The sequence below is a fragment of the Dipodomys spectabilis genome, unplaced genomic scaffold (genome assembly GCF_019054845.1).
Source record: "Dipodomys spectabilis isolate Male_0828 unplaced genomic scaffold, ASM1905484v1 ptg000081l, whole genome shotgun sequence".
Taxonomy (NCBI): domain Eukaryota; kingdom Metazoa; phylum Chordata; class Mammalia; order Rodentia; family Heteromyidae; genus Dipodomys; species Dipodomys spectabilis.
Genome location: NW_024870758.1, coordinates 9686798 through 9701163, shown reverse-complemented (window position 1 = coordinate 9701163; position 14366 = coordinate 9686798). Strand labels below are relative to the sequence as shown.

Sequence of the window (14366 nt, the reverse complement as noted above, 5' to 3'; positions counted from 1 at the left end):
AGAAGTATCTCCCTTTTCCTGCAGGCTTGGGGCACAGAAGTGTATGCTTTAATAATCACTTCTGAATATCTTTTACACATAACAATTTTAAAAAAAATAAAGGTCCTGAACTCTGATCAGTTACAGATTCTAAAAATTCAAGATTGTAAGTGTGTTCAGGGTGCAATACTAAGTTAGTAGTAAGCAAAGACTTACTTTTCAATAGCCTGATATAAAATCATATTCAGGGTGTCAGAATAAAAGGCAGTGATTGCCAGAGATAAACCAAGAGGAAAAGGAAAAATGAAATAAAAGAACTTGACATAGTACATTGATGACAACAAGTTCAACAACCAAAAAAGACCTATTGTTTCCATGACTTGGAGTTCATTTCAGTTAGCATCATTTTATATGGTCATTTGTACATAGCAATTGAGCTATTGTGATCTTCTGCTAAGGCTATCCTAGACATACACTAATTATTGCAAATGAGGGAAACCACAGAGCCTATGTTCACTGGTTCTGCCTTACTTCAGCTAATATGTTTTTTTGCCAAGTCTTTCTATTTCCTTATGAATGGGGTGATGTCATTCTAAGAAGGCACTCTATCAGTGAGCCACAAGTCTAGCCATATTTAATTTCTTGAGGCTCCAATTCCCAGGCTAGAAAAGTGTCAAATATAAATGTGCATAGCGTCCATTTATTGAGTGAAATAAAGTATATTCTAAATTCCCTTGCTAAGAAAAAATGGGCTAGGAATGTGGCTTAGTGGTAGATTACTTGCCTAGATGCATGAAGTCCTGTGTTTGGTTCCTCAGTACCACATAAACAGAAAAAGCCAAAGTGGTGCTGTGGCTCAAATGGTAGCCTTGAACAAAAGAAGGTTAGGGACAGTGCCCAGGCCCTGAGTTTGAGCCCCAGGACTTGCGCAAAAAAAAAAAAAAAAGAAAAGAAAAGAAAAAAGAAACAGACTTTTAATTTCTATTTTTATTTATAAATAAAACCTCATGTTCTGAGAAAACCATCTAATGTTTTATAAAGAAGGAAAATGTTTACTGGTAATTATCATTAAGTGAAAGTCTGCATTCACATCTACAGAACAAACTTTTCTTCACACCTTGATGTCTAGACACAGAGTATCTTTTTCTTATTTGCTTATTAATGGATAGGAATACAAAATCTTGTTATCTTATTTAGGAAAACAGATTAATTCATTACTTTAACTTTCATTTAAGGAATCATATACTGCTAGGAATACATTAAACTTACTCCAGGTGGGGTTTATTGATACAAAGCTTAAAGAAAAATGATTAAGAAAGTAGTCCTATGGGATAATGAGGACAATGAGGATGATAAAGACCATAAGCTGAAATCTCTGTATCAATTTAGGTATTGGATCCAGGTTGGGGGAAGGGGAGAAAACAGAGGGGGGAGGGAGAGATGGAGAAAGTGGGAGAGAGAAAGTGTGGAAGAAGGAGAGAGAAGGAAGGAGAGAGAAAGAAAGAAAGAGAGAGGGTAGAGGCTTGATTCTTGGAGAATATAACTCAACTTGGGGCTAAGGTTATAGACTATAAATCATCACTATGCAGTGGATATGAAGCACACATATAATTAAAAAAATTGTAGTAGCCACATTTAAAAGCGTTACTAAGAAATAGTATCATTAGTTCTACTAATGCATTTTAATTCATTGGATCTATTGAGTATTACCATTTCCCCATGAAACCATTGTCAAAAGCATGGAGATATTTCATAGCATTTTTCTTGTACTAAATCTTTGTGTGGTGGAGTTTTCATACCTAGCACACATTTATTCCTCTTCAGGCTAGTCATCTTTCAAGTGCTCAGGGCCAGTTGGGCTCATATTGGGCAAAGCAGTCAACAGCAAGCCTCTGGTGTCATCTTGAGCTCACAAGCAGGGCTTTGCTACAGGTGCACAACAGCCCAAGGCAGAGATGGACTTACTGTGGAAGTGAAATGGTCAAGGGAAAAGATGGCATCTTCAACTCCACTTTATTGTAGGTTAGTGGAACAACTCATGAAAGTTAGAATTTATTGTGTTTTACCTGAAATAATTTAGTTCTGAGTTTTGATACACCCCATTCAAATGCTGCTCTGATGAAGCTTGCTCCCTGTAGAGTTTTCTACATGTTAGCCATCCCTCCATAACTGCATTTACAATCAAACTCTAGAATATAACTGAAAGGAGTAAATGAGCTAACTAAGATTAAAATCTTAGTTCTCTGTGATTAGGACCCAGAAGATTATGCTTATCCGGGCCCCTCCCCTATGAAACACATTTTGTACTTGAAAAGCCACAGCAAATTAACAAACATTACTTACAAAAACAATGGTTTCAGACTATGGGAAAGACTGATAGGAACTGTCTGGTGTATAGTACATTCTCTAATTCACAACTTTTCTTGAGAGAGAAGTTGGAGAATCACACAGTCAAACACAGGAAATATGTGGACTACAGAAAAAGTTTGTTTTGGGGGTTTGATTTTGCTCTTCACTGCAAACTAACTAACCAGACTATAGAATGATTTAAACACACTATTAATTCTGCTTCCATGCCATTTTCCAGAATGTAGTCAGTTCTTATAGCCTTAGCCAACACACTTCGCAACTTAAAAATGAATATGTCACTCAAATTTTGCCCCCACTCAGATGAACTCACAGCAGGTGAGTGATAGTGTACTGTGAATGTCTAGGATCTAATTATAAAGCAAACAAACAACCTACTTTGACACTGGCTAGAAGCAAAGGAGAATTTGAAAGCCATTTATTTTGATAAATGCTAATAAACAGCATCTATTTCTCAAATGTTTATGAAATGATGGAACTAGTTCTTAAAACCAAAGTCATATTCACTGTACTTTCATAAATGTTTGACAGGCAGCAAAACTTTGTTTCAGATTTAATTTTGCTTCAAAATATTTTGTTCTTATTATATATTGTCACCAGATAATATTTAAACATACTTAGCTTTTGAAAGTCTTTAAAGGAAACAAATTGAAAACAGACTTTCATTTAAGTTTTGGACACAGAACACACACACACACACACACACACACACACACACACACACACACACACAATTTTGTCTGTCATGGGGCTTGAACTCTGGGCTTGGGTGCTGTCCCTCAGCTCTTCAGCTCAAGGCTAGCGCTCTATCACTTGAGCCACAGCATCACTTCTGGTTTTCTGAGTGGTTTATTCAAGGTAAGAGTCTCACAGTCTTTCCTGCCTGGGCTGACTTTGAACTGCAATCCTCAGATCTCAGCCTTCTGAGAAGCTAAGATTACAGGCTTGAGCCACCGGCGCCTGGCCCCACAAGAACATATTTTAAATAAGAGGGGTAAGGTATAAAAGGAAAAGGGATAAAAGGAAAAAAGAACTGTTCCCATTCCATTTGAAAATTTTAGTGTGAGTGCAAGTACTTAAAATATAAACCATAAAATAATTGACATTGCAGAGCAATATATAATCAACCAAGACACCATGAGGCAGATTGCAAACTTTCCTCCATCATGTTTCCCAGCTTTAAAGAAGCAAAGGTCTAATAAACATGAACTTGACCACAGTGAACGTCCTTAAAAAAATAGGTATTTACAACAGCAATGTAGTACTTTACTGACAAAGATAGATGAACCAAGCTTAGATCTGTGCAATATAAAAAAGGAAACAGTGATTATATAGTACAAATAATTTTGCTGTAATATGACAGCCTAATGACTTAAGTGCCCAATATCGTCATTATGGTTCTGAACCCCATGTGCATTAGCAATAAAGACTCAGTAAAACTACTGTATAATTCACATTTTTGCATGAAAATCTTATTATTCTTTTAAAGATGTTTCATGTATAAGAACCATAACCCTAATAACTTGAATTATATGTTATTTTATGGTGTGATCTGAAGGTATCTTCAAAGAACTTTCTAACATAGGCTTTTGTTGGAGGGAGAAAATAGGTTTGAGTACATTGGTTTATGTTCGTTGTGCTTTTAATCTAGCAAGAAATATTACTTCGTTATACTGACACATTAATTTATTATGCAGATAATGTCCTAGAGCTATACAATCTAAGGTAAACTATGATCCTTGGTGAACGAATGCAATTAAATTTTCTGGAAAAGAACAAATGACTGAAACTAGCAAGTACTGGAAAACTTAATCACGCACACAGCATTTTTAGATAAGGTAAATGAAAGAAAGGTATGTTTATTTTAGAGATTGCAGAAAGTAGCGATCAAACTGTTGACTGCAAAACAAACCATAATTACTTAACCTCACGACTAGGTATTATTTCAAGTTTTCAGATCTTCATCACAAGTCGAAATGTTTGTTAGAAGTATTTCCCATCACCTGCTATCATTTAAAGGGAAATTGTGTTTACAAGTGTAGAAAATTAGGTATTTTCAGGCCATTGTGCCTTGGTTCACTAAGCTATTTTTCTATGAGATGCTAAGAAACATGAGAAAGTAAAAATATCATTATACTTTCTTTATCCTTCTACTACTTGTAAGGAAGCTGTGTTCAATTCTTAGAGTAAATGGGAAGCCATTCCAATTTTCCTCATTATCGTGTTTGGAATGTACTAGGGATGAGAAGTGTGTCTCATTATTTTTGAACTGGAGTTGTGACAGCAACTATAATAGAGGTTGTGCTATCTACATGTTAAACTGGTGGACATCCTTACAGGAAATAGGATTCTGTAGAGTGGAAGAAACCATTGGCTTCACAGAAAGAGAGTTTTACAAATACATTTTTTGGTCATGTACAAATTAGGTAAGGACAAGCCCCAGAAAGGTGTCCCTACAATGAAAACCATTTATATTTACAAATGAGAACACAAAAAAGAAGATGAAATTACTACGTGAATAGCTCCTTTCCATTACCTACTTTGTGCCTGAATATGCTTTATTTATGAGTATCAGATTATGGGTGAAGAACTTTGAAGAATGAAATGAGAAAAAAAACCCATTGTATAAAAATCCTCTTTGCAACTAACACTTCAGGTACTCTCTACAAGTGCTTGTACAAATATATATGCTGGGTTTATTCAACCAACACTTTTTTCTCATAAGCAAGAATTGAAAAAAAAATTCAATCCAAGCTGTCTTTTCCACAAGTCTTGGGAAATTGCATAGTTTTGAAAAAAAATTGGCTTGATTTTCAAAAAATTTTAAGAAAATGGATATGGAAAGAATATGATTGTGCCCATAAAAGCCAATTGTTTCCAAACCACATTATATTGTTTGGCTCAAATAATTTATCCTTCTATATGGAAGGAAGGAACCATGACAGACTGAAACTACAATAGCCAATCAAAACAAAAGTTCTCTTCTGGAATGACTTTACTATTCTAGGGATATTGTAAAGACCCAAACTCATCCTCTAGCTCCTTGCCAGGATGACCAAGGCCAACTACAGAGAAAACAATGATGAAAATATGTCCTCATTGTTTAAGGATCTGGTTTATTGACTCACAAATAGACAGGAAATCTGTTAAATGGAACCCTGAAAAGAAGCTTGGAACACCTAAGCCATATGTGAAATTTTGTCTTCTTTGTGGCTGGCAAATACAGAAATGATGGGAATGTGAGCTTAATATTTAATAAGTACAAATGGATAAAGTGAAGTAAATATCACAGTTATTAATATAACAACATAGACTTCTGTTCATTTTTATGAGATGTCATGACAAAAAGGGAAAAATAAAAGATGTTTGTAGTTCAGTCATTTGTGACTTTGTTAGCCTGTAAAGGTCATTACATTTTTACCCATCTTATGCTTTTTATATGTAACATATCAACATCAATATTTTTTGAAAGTGTAATAGGGCTTGAACTCAGGGCCTTGTGTTTATTAGGCAGGTTCCCTATTTCTCAAGCCACACCTCTAGCTCTTTTTCACTGAAGTATTTTTTTTAATGGGATCAAATGTTTATGCGTGGGCTGTCTAGGACTGCGATTTTCCTATTTACATTTCAGCACTGCTAAGGTGACAGGTACATGCTCAAATTTTTAATAGTTGAGATGGGGGGGTTCTTAAAAAATCTTTTCTCTGGGCTAGCCTTGATTCATAATCCTCCCAATTTTACAATCTGTGTCTCCCCAGTAACTAAGATTCCAAAAATGAGCCACCATGCCCAGTTCAACACTTGGAATTTTAAACTTGAAGAAATATAGCATTACTTTTCCAATAAAATAATTATCAATGAGGATAGTCACACTTCTAAAATAGTGAAGACCTCCAATTACTATATTTACTTTACTTTTCCTGGCATATATATGCTCATATATATATATATGTATATAGTCAGTCGTGGAATTTGAACTCAAGGCCTGGGCAAGGCTAGTGTCAATCACTATGAGCCACAGCACTACTTCCAGACTAGCCCATATTTCAAAGAAAAATCTCAATAATAATCTATGTTTCAAGGACTATAGAATCCTTATTACCAATTGCTTTACTTTGCTAAGATTTTGTTGCCTTGGTTAATGCTACAGCCCAGCTCTATAAGCAAGCACCATCTGTCCATGAGTTTAAAAACAAGAACAATGCATACTGCTTCCTGTTTCCTTCTTTTTCCACTCCGCAGTGTTTTTTTCTCCTGCCTTTTTCCTCTCAGACCTTTCTTTCAGTGCTCATTAAATATACTGAACAATACATCTGGGAAACTAGAGAAAAGCAAAAATGGGAAGTGGTTAAGAAGGGAAATGAGCAAGAGAGGAAGGAAACATATAGATTGACCAGGATAGGCAGGGCAGACTCCTTGAGAGAGCAATACAAGAAAGACTTTCAACCACGACTTTTCTACACCTTTACTTAAGAAATAATTTTAAAGTAAGATTGCTTTAAGCTTCAGAAATAAAATCTTGTATTCTTAATCTGCCTCCTAACTTTGTTTCTTTTGAGCTGGAGTCCATCAAGCTACACATGGAGATTTTAAAAAGGAACTTCATATAAACCATCTACCAGAGTTTTTACCGTGGTCCATTCGAACAGTGCACAAACCATGTACCATCTACCTAAAAATCCTCCCCAGAGGATCTCACACTGCAGCACCTCACTTTGCCCTCTCTCATCAGGAAGAGGCCTGAAGCTATCATCACCTCAGTTCCTTAACATCACTTAAGTAAGGTTTCCTTCTGAGAGTAAGGAATGAAGGAAAGAAATTTAAAAACAAATGTACTTATTGTCTTACCTATGTAACTATTACCACCCCCACCCCCAAGCTCATGGCCTTTTCAATTAAAAAATTAAAAATAAAAAAGTAAACTACACATGAAGGTAAAAATAAGAAACAGCAAATGGGAACTACCCTTCACTACTTAGAAAAGGATAACAAATAGATATAACATGTGGCAGAAACAGGTGGCCTATTTCTTGTTTCCATAGTGCCTTAAGATATTTATCAAAAGTTTCCTTCTCATAATTCTTGAATTCCCATTCAAACACAGTTCCTCAGGATGTCATTGGTGGCTGCTCAGCCAATGAAAATAGCCATGGCAACATATACAAGTCATCAATCAGTGCAAAGCCAGGGGAGGAGATATGGGAGAAACCCAGTGTTATAAAAACTGTCCTTTGAGAGGATTCTATTGAGTTCCTCTATAAGGTCCCTGACTTTGGAGGGTGGTTGATTTTTTTTTCATTGATTTCTTCCCTCTGTTTTGCTTTCACTTTCAAATAAATTTGTCTTCTTTAAACACAGAAGGAAGGAAGGAAGGAAGGAAAGAAGGAAGGAAGGAAGGAAGGAAGGAAGGAAGGAAGGAAGGAAGGAAGGAAGGAAGGAAGAAAGGAAGGAAGGAAGGAAGGAAGAAAGGAAGGAAGGAAGAAAGGAAGAGAGGGAGGAAGAGAGGGAGGAAGGAAGGAAGGAAGGAAGGAAGGAAGGAAACTTGACATGGTAAATACTTGATGTAAAAACAACATCTACACTTTGTATAAGATGACAAGGAAATTGCTGTCAAATAACATTTTCCAAGTAAATCAAAAGTGTAGCACTAAAATATTGGCATCTTGATTGCTAGTAAGGAAGGAAAAAGATATGAGCGATGAAGTCTTGTGAAGTTGCAGCCTACAACTGAAATCTTTGTAAATAGTATTGTCCTACACTATGAAATGTTTGAGATGTACTGCCAATCAGCAAGACTCAAACTAAGAAACTAAGTGTGGTTGTTACTTTTACATTGGAGCACAAATTGTGTTTACTACAAATTGTCATAAAGACTTTTTATTTATATGTAGAAATATAAATAATTTGGCTGGCAAGACTAAGCATAGTTTCACAAATTTATGTGAATATTCAGAGTGTTGGTTTATTTATTTGTTTATGCCTTTCAAGGCAACATTTGACATATTAATAAAAATTCTTTTTAGGCTATGTTGTTAGCTGTCTTTAATCACTAATGCAATTTTTTCTGCTCACTCAAGTTTAGATATCCATTTACAAAACTATTGTATTTCTCTATTCTTTATTTCTATCAAATTTTATTTCCCTTACTAAGTCACTTACTAAAAATTAAATCAATGAATTACCATTGTGCTTGACTTTCCTAGACATCCACCTAATAAATTAAATAGATGAACTTATTTCTCCTAGGAAATGAATCTATGGTTCCAAGATATTGTAAGTTAGAGTCAGGCTGGCCTTGACTATCATCAGCTCTACCAGTTCACAGCTAAATGAGTGGTCCTGATTAAAATATAATTAAATTTATAGGCATTCCAACAATTGTAGGTCACTTTATTATCTTTGGAAATAGAGTGAGATACAGTGCATAAAGAAAAACATTCATTGTTGGAAATGTCTTAAAGAGCAGGAGACTGAAGTGTGTGAGTGTGACAGGATGAACAGAGGAGCAGGAGAACCAATGGCAGTTGCAACCCAAGTGCTTGACAGCTGTGTGACAGTAGACAAGTGACTGTGCGTGTGATGGCCTTTTAATGAGTCAACCTAGGTAGGCTACACTACAAACCCTAGTTATTCAAGTGCACTCTAATCCAGGTGATGCTGTGAAGGGATTTTGAGAGGAAATTAAATTCTAATCATCTGACTTTAAATCAATCCAAAGGGCTTAGATTATGATAGGCCAGATGAGCTCTTTAAAAAGAGCTTAGAGCTTCCCTGAGCTCAGAGCTTCTAAATAGCTCTTGCTTTGGGATTTCAGTCTGCTCCAGACTTCCCATTTCTGAATGCTTCTGGACAACAAATTTCAGCCAATGTCTACAGTGTGCTGGCTTGCCTAACATCTTCCCTTTCTGAATGCTTATCCTATGGATTTCAGACTTGCTTCATTGACCTCCACAATCATATAAACTAACTATTATATATCATCTAAACATACATAAATCCATCAGTTATCCATCCATCTGTCCTTTAACTAGTAGTGACATACCTTTTTCATTCAGCCCTCACAATTAGATTAAGGATACTTTTTTGGTGTAACTTTTTTTTAAAGTAGGAGGTTGATCTGGTAATCTCAGTTATTTTTGAGACCTCAAAATATGTGATATTGATTTTAGGCCACCATTCTCATCTATGTGAGGCATTTTTGGAGAGGAAAATCTACATATTTTGTTTGTCACTGCATCACCAGTGCATAGTACTCCTTGTAACATACTGAATAAATAAATTAATTCTATAAAATCATCATGCTTTTTCTGCAGATTTATTAATTAGGGACTATTTCCTCTTCACAACTCCTGATCCAGACTTTCCTCATAACAAAAACTGTAAGATTCAAGTGCTAGTGGCTTATGTTTCTAATCCTCACTATTCTAAAGGTGGATTGAGGCCAGCATTGAAAAATGTTTGAGAGACTCTATCTCAACTAATGCTTGGCTGGGGTGTCTTGAGCTGGTGATCATAGTTACATTGGGAGATCTCTGGTACTTGGCCAGCCCAAGCAAAAATAATTTGAGATTTCACCTGTGAAGAAAAAGCTTAGAACAGTGGTGTGGGCCTGTCATCCCAGATATGGTATAAAGAATAAATAGAAAGACCACCATTCAGGCTGGCCTGAGACTATATCTCAAAAATAATCAGAAGAAAAAGGGCTAGAGTTATAGCTCAAGAGGTAGAGTACCTGCCTAGCATGAACCTCAAGTTCAAACTCCAATGCTGCAAAACAGAAAGCAGAACAAAAACAATGAAACAACCTCTGTGCTGAAAATTTTGAAGAGATACACTTGGACAGTAAAACCAAATTTATAAAATAAGCAAACAAAACAATGTTCTCCTGGCAGGATGGAGATGACCTGACAAATCTACCTTAGAGAATGCGCTTTATCACAAAGGACTTTTAATATCACATGTGCCTGCTTACTAATTCCTTTCTTAACAGTGAGCTTCTCATCTTTTTGGAGGTGGTGGTAATATATATTTTTCATTTACAATGGAAAAAAAATGACACTGCCAAAGTGAATTGGAGTTTTAGGCAATTACAGAAACAAGCCTAACCAATACCTAAGTTTGAAAAGGAATAGAATTTTCCTATACAGTCAAGGCTATTATAGCCATGCTAAAGAAAATGCACACTGATAGTTTTTATTAGTTTGAATTATTTTTTGATCTGACCCATTTACTCTTTTTCTCATAAGTCAAGTCTATCACTTTTGTTCAGTAAAACAACTTTCTCTAATGAAAGTAAACTAATGCATCTAGTATTTATGTTGCTCTAACATTTAGACCAAATGAAGAAATTATGCATTTCTGGACTTCCTGTGCCTCAGAATTGAGGCTTCACTTCACCTCTTCTTTACCCAGTGTTGGGGCAAAAATGACAAGATCCTTATAGTACAAGCTACCTCAGAAGGAAATGTCTAAGGCCTTGCTTCAAATAAGAAGGCTCTAAGGCACTGTTGTCCCCAGAGCTGATAGTTATGTGTCATCTGTGTTGCTGCATCTGTTCCCTCTGACAGTGATGGCTGCCCCAGGGGCAGCCTTTACCCACAATCCCTGAAGTAGGACCTCAGGTAAGGCAGTTGTGCCATGAGCCTTTTTCCAGGTTTCCTCTAAAATGGAAGCTTGTCAGTTCTCACATCATTTCTCCATTATATTCTTGACCAAGAGAGGAAGAAGCCAACATATATGTGAAGTAAAAAAGGATAACCCAAATGAAATTACTGTATCAAGCAATGAAACACAAGTTAGGCTACATATCTGATGTCTGGTTAGTATAAAAGAAAGATATATTTTATCATTATCAAAGTATTTTTCTCTTCCAAATATTTTCATTCCAGCTTTTCAAAAGAGATTGTTTTCAGACTTTGAAAATATATTTCTAGACATGATCAAACAAGATTCATTTCAAGGATGCAAATTTGGTTCAACATATGCAAATCAATTAATATATTTCATCACATCAATGAGAGCAAGGATAAGAATCACATGGTTATCTCAATAGATGCAGAAAAAGCATTTGATAAGATCCAACATCCCTTTATGATGAAGGCTCTGGAAAAATTAGGAATCCATGGAACATTCCTCAATACAATAAAGGCTGTATATGACAAACCTACAGCCAGCATTATACTTAATTGTGAAAAACTAAAGTCATTTCCTCTAAACTCAGGAAAGAGACAAGGATGTCTACTTTCTCTACTTCTCTTCAATTTAGTATTAGAATGCCTAGCTACAGCAATAAGACAAGATGCAAACATAAAGGGGATCCAAATAGGAAAAGCTGTAGTAAAACTCTCCCTCTTTGCAGATGACGTGATCTTGTATTTAAAGAATCCTATGGACTCCACTCCCAAATTACTCGAGCTGATTCGAAACATTGGTAAAGTAGCAGGGTATAAAATTAACCCTCAAAAATCAATAGCTTTTCTTATGCCAACAATGAGAAAAGTGTGGCTGAAATTTGGAAAGCAACTCCATTCATAATAGCCCCACAAAAAATAAAATACCTAGGAATTAACTTAACCAAAGAAGTGAAGGACCTCTATGATGAAATCTTTAAAAACCTGAAAAAGGAAATCAAAACAGAACTTAGAAAGTGGAAAAACCTCCCATGCTCCTGGATTGGAAGGATCAACATAGAGAAAATGGCAATTCTTCCCAAGGCTATCTATAAATTCTGTGTGATACCTATCAGTATTCCAACCTCATTCTTCAAGGAAATAAAAGAGGAAATCCAAAAATTCATATGGAACTGACTGACATATTCTTTTTTTTTTTTTTTGGTTTATTTTTAAGTCGGTCATGGGACTTGAACTCTGGGCTTGGGCGTTGTCCCTGCACTCTTCAGCTCAAGGCGAGTGCTCTACCGCTTGAGCCACAGCACCACTTCCCGTATGGAACAATGAAAGATCACAAATAGCAAAAATGATCCTTAACAGAAAGAACAGTGCTGGAGGAATATCAATACCAAATTTCAAACTCTACTACAAAGCCATAGTAATCAAAACAGCTTGGCACTGGCACAAGAAGAGACCTCAAGACCAGTGAAATAGAACTGAAGACCCAGAAATGAACCCACAGACTGATAGCCACCTAGGTGGCTATAGGGAGCTAAAAAAATAGAATGGGAGAAAGACAGCCTCTTCAGTAAATGGTGTTGGTAAAACTGGTTAACCACCTGTAGAAAACTAAAGCTAAATCTTTATATATCACCCTGCACCAGAATCAACTCCAAATGGATCAAAGACCTCGGAGTCAAAACAGACACCCTGAAAACATTACAGGATGGAAAAGGAGAAACCCTAGGTCTCCTTGGCACAGGCCAAAATTTTCTTAATAGAGACCCAGAAACACAATAAATCAAAGAAAGGTTGGACAAATGGGATTGCATGAAATTGTGGAGCTTCTGCATGGCACAGGACATAGCTAGGAAGATCCATAGAAAGCCCACGGATTGGGAGAAGATCTTGACTAGTCATACAATGGACAAGGATCTCATATCTAAAATATACTTGGAACTCAAAAAATTAAATCCCCCAACAACAAATCCTCAAAAAAACAACTGACCAATAAATAAGTAGGCTAAAGACTTAAAGAGAAACTTCTCTGAAGAGGAAATAAGAATGGCCAATAGACAAATGAAGAAATGTTCAACCTCTCTAGTCATAAAAGAAATGCAAATCAAAACAACATTGAGATACCATCTCACCCCAGTTAGAATAGCTATAATCAAGAACTCTAATAACAACAGATGCTGGAGGGGATGTGGACAGAAGGGAACCCTACTGCATTGTTGATGGGAGTGTAAACTTGTTCAACCACTTTGGAAAGTAGTACAGAGGTTTCTCAAAAGACTCCACATAGAGCTCCCTTATGACCCAGCAGTCCCAGTTTTGGGCATTTACCCAAATGATCAGAAACAAGACCATGCTAAAGCTACCAGCACAACTATGTTTATTGCAGCATTATTTACCATAGCTAAGATATGGAACCAACCCAGATGCCCCTCAGTAGATGAATGGATCAAGAAAATGTGGTATATATACACAATGGAATTCTATGCCTCCATCAGAAAGAATGACATTGCCCCATTTGTTAGGGAATGGAAAGACTTGGAAAAAATTATATGAAGTAAAGTAAGCCAGGCCCAAAGAAACATAGGTCCCATGGTTTCCCTTATTTGCAATAACTAGTATATGTCTGAGTCAAGCAGAAAAGGTCAGATAAGATGATGGTAAGTGAAATGAACCCCAAGATAAGGACACAAGAGGTTTTTTAATTTCTTGCTATTGTTTCTAATGTATTTATAAGGTACCATGTGATTTTTTTTTTTTTTTTTTTGCTTTGTGTGTCTCTCCCCCATGGTATAACCCCTGTCTTCACTGTATTTGATGTTGGTATAAAATTGGGGAGTGGAAGTGAAAAAAAGAGGGGGAGGGTTGAATGGGAATGGGGAATGTAGTTGTGGAGATGGGAGGGAAGGGATGGTAGGGGAAAAACAAAGGAGGAGGCAACAATGCTTGATAAGAAATGTACTCATTACCTTGCTCATGTGATTGTAACCCCTCTGTACAGTTTTTTAAAACAAAAAACTTATTTTTTAAAAAAGAAAATATATTTCTGTCATTCATGATTTAAAAATGCAGAGGATAAAGTGAAATGAATATCAGCAAAACATGTATGCCGAAGGCAGGTGAATTTAGGGAACGAACGTGGTATGAGTTAGCTTGAGTTATAAGAGTAAAAATAGCCAAACATTAATCATAATATTGCAGTGCATTTTTAGATATATTTCCCACAATAATATTGTCTATCTCTTGCAATGATGCTGTATTTTTTTTTAATGGTTTAAGAAACCCACAGCAGGGTGCTGGTGGCTCACGCCTATAATCCTAGCTACTTAGGAGTCTGAGATCTGAGGATCTCGGTTCAAAGCCAGCCTGGGCAGGAAAGACCATGAGACTCCTATC

The 14366-nt window shown here is 36.2% G+C and overlaps 1 protein-coding gene across 3 annotated transcripts in view; it reads right to left on the bottom strand.

Annotated features, from left to right (window-relative positions):
* The window catches only part of Arhgap15 (Rho GTPase activating protein 15), a 655060-nt gene that overhangs the window by 298921 nt on the left and 341773 nt on the right, over nucleotides 1–14366 (bottom strand). The gene's annotated exons all lie outside the window — the stretch shown is intronic.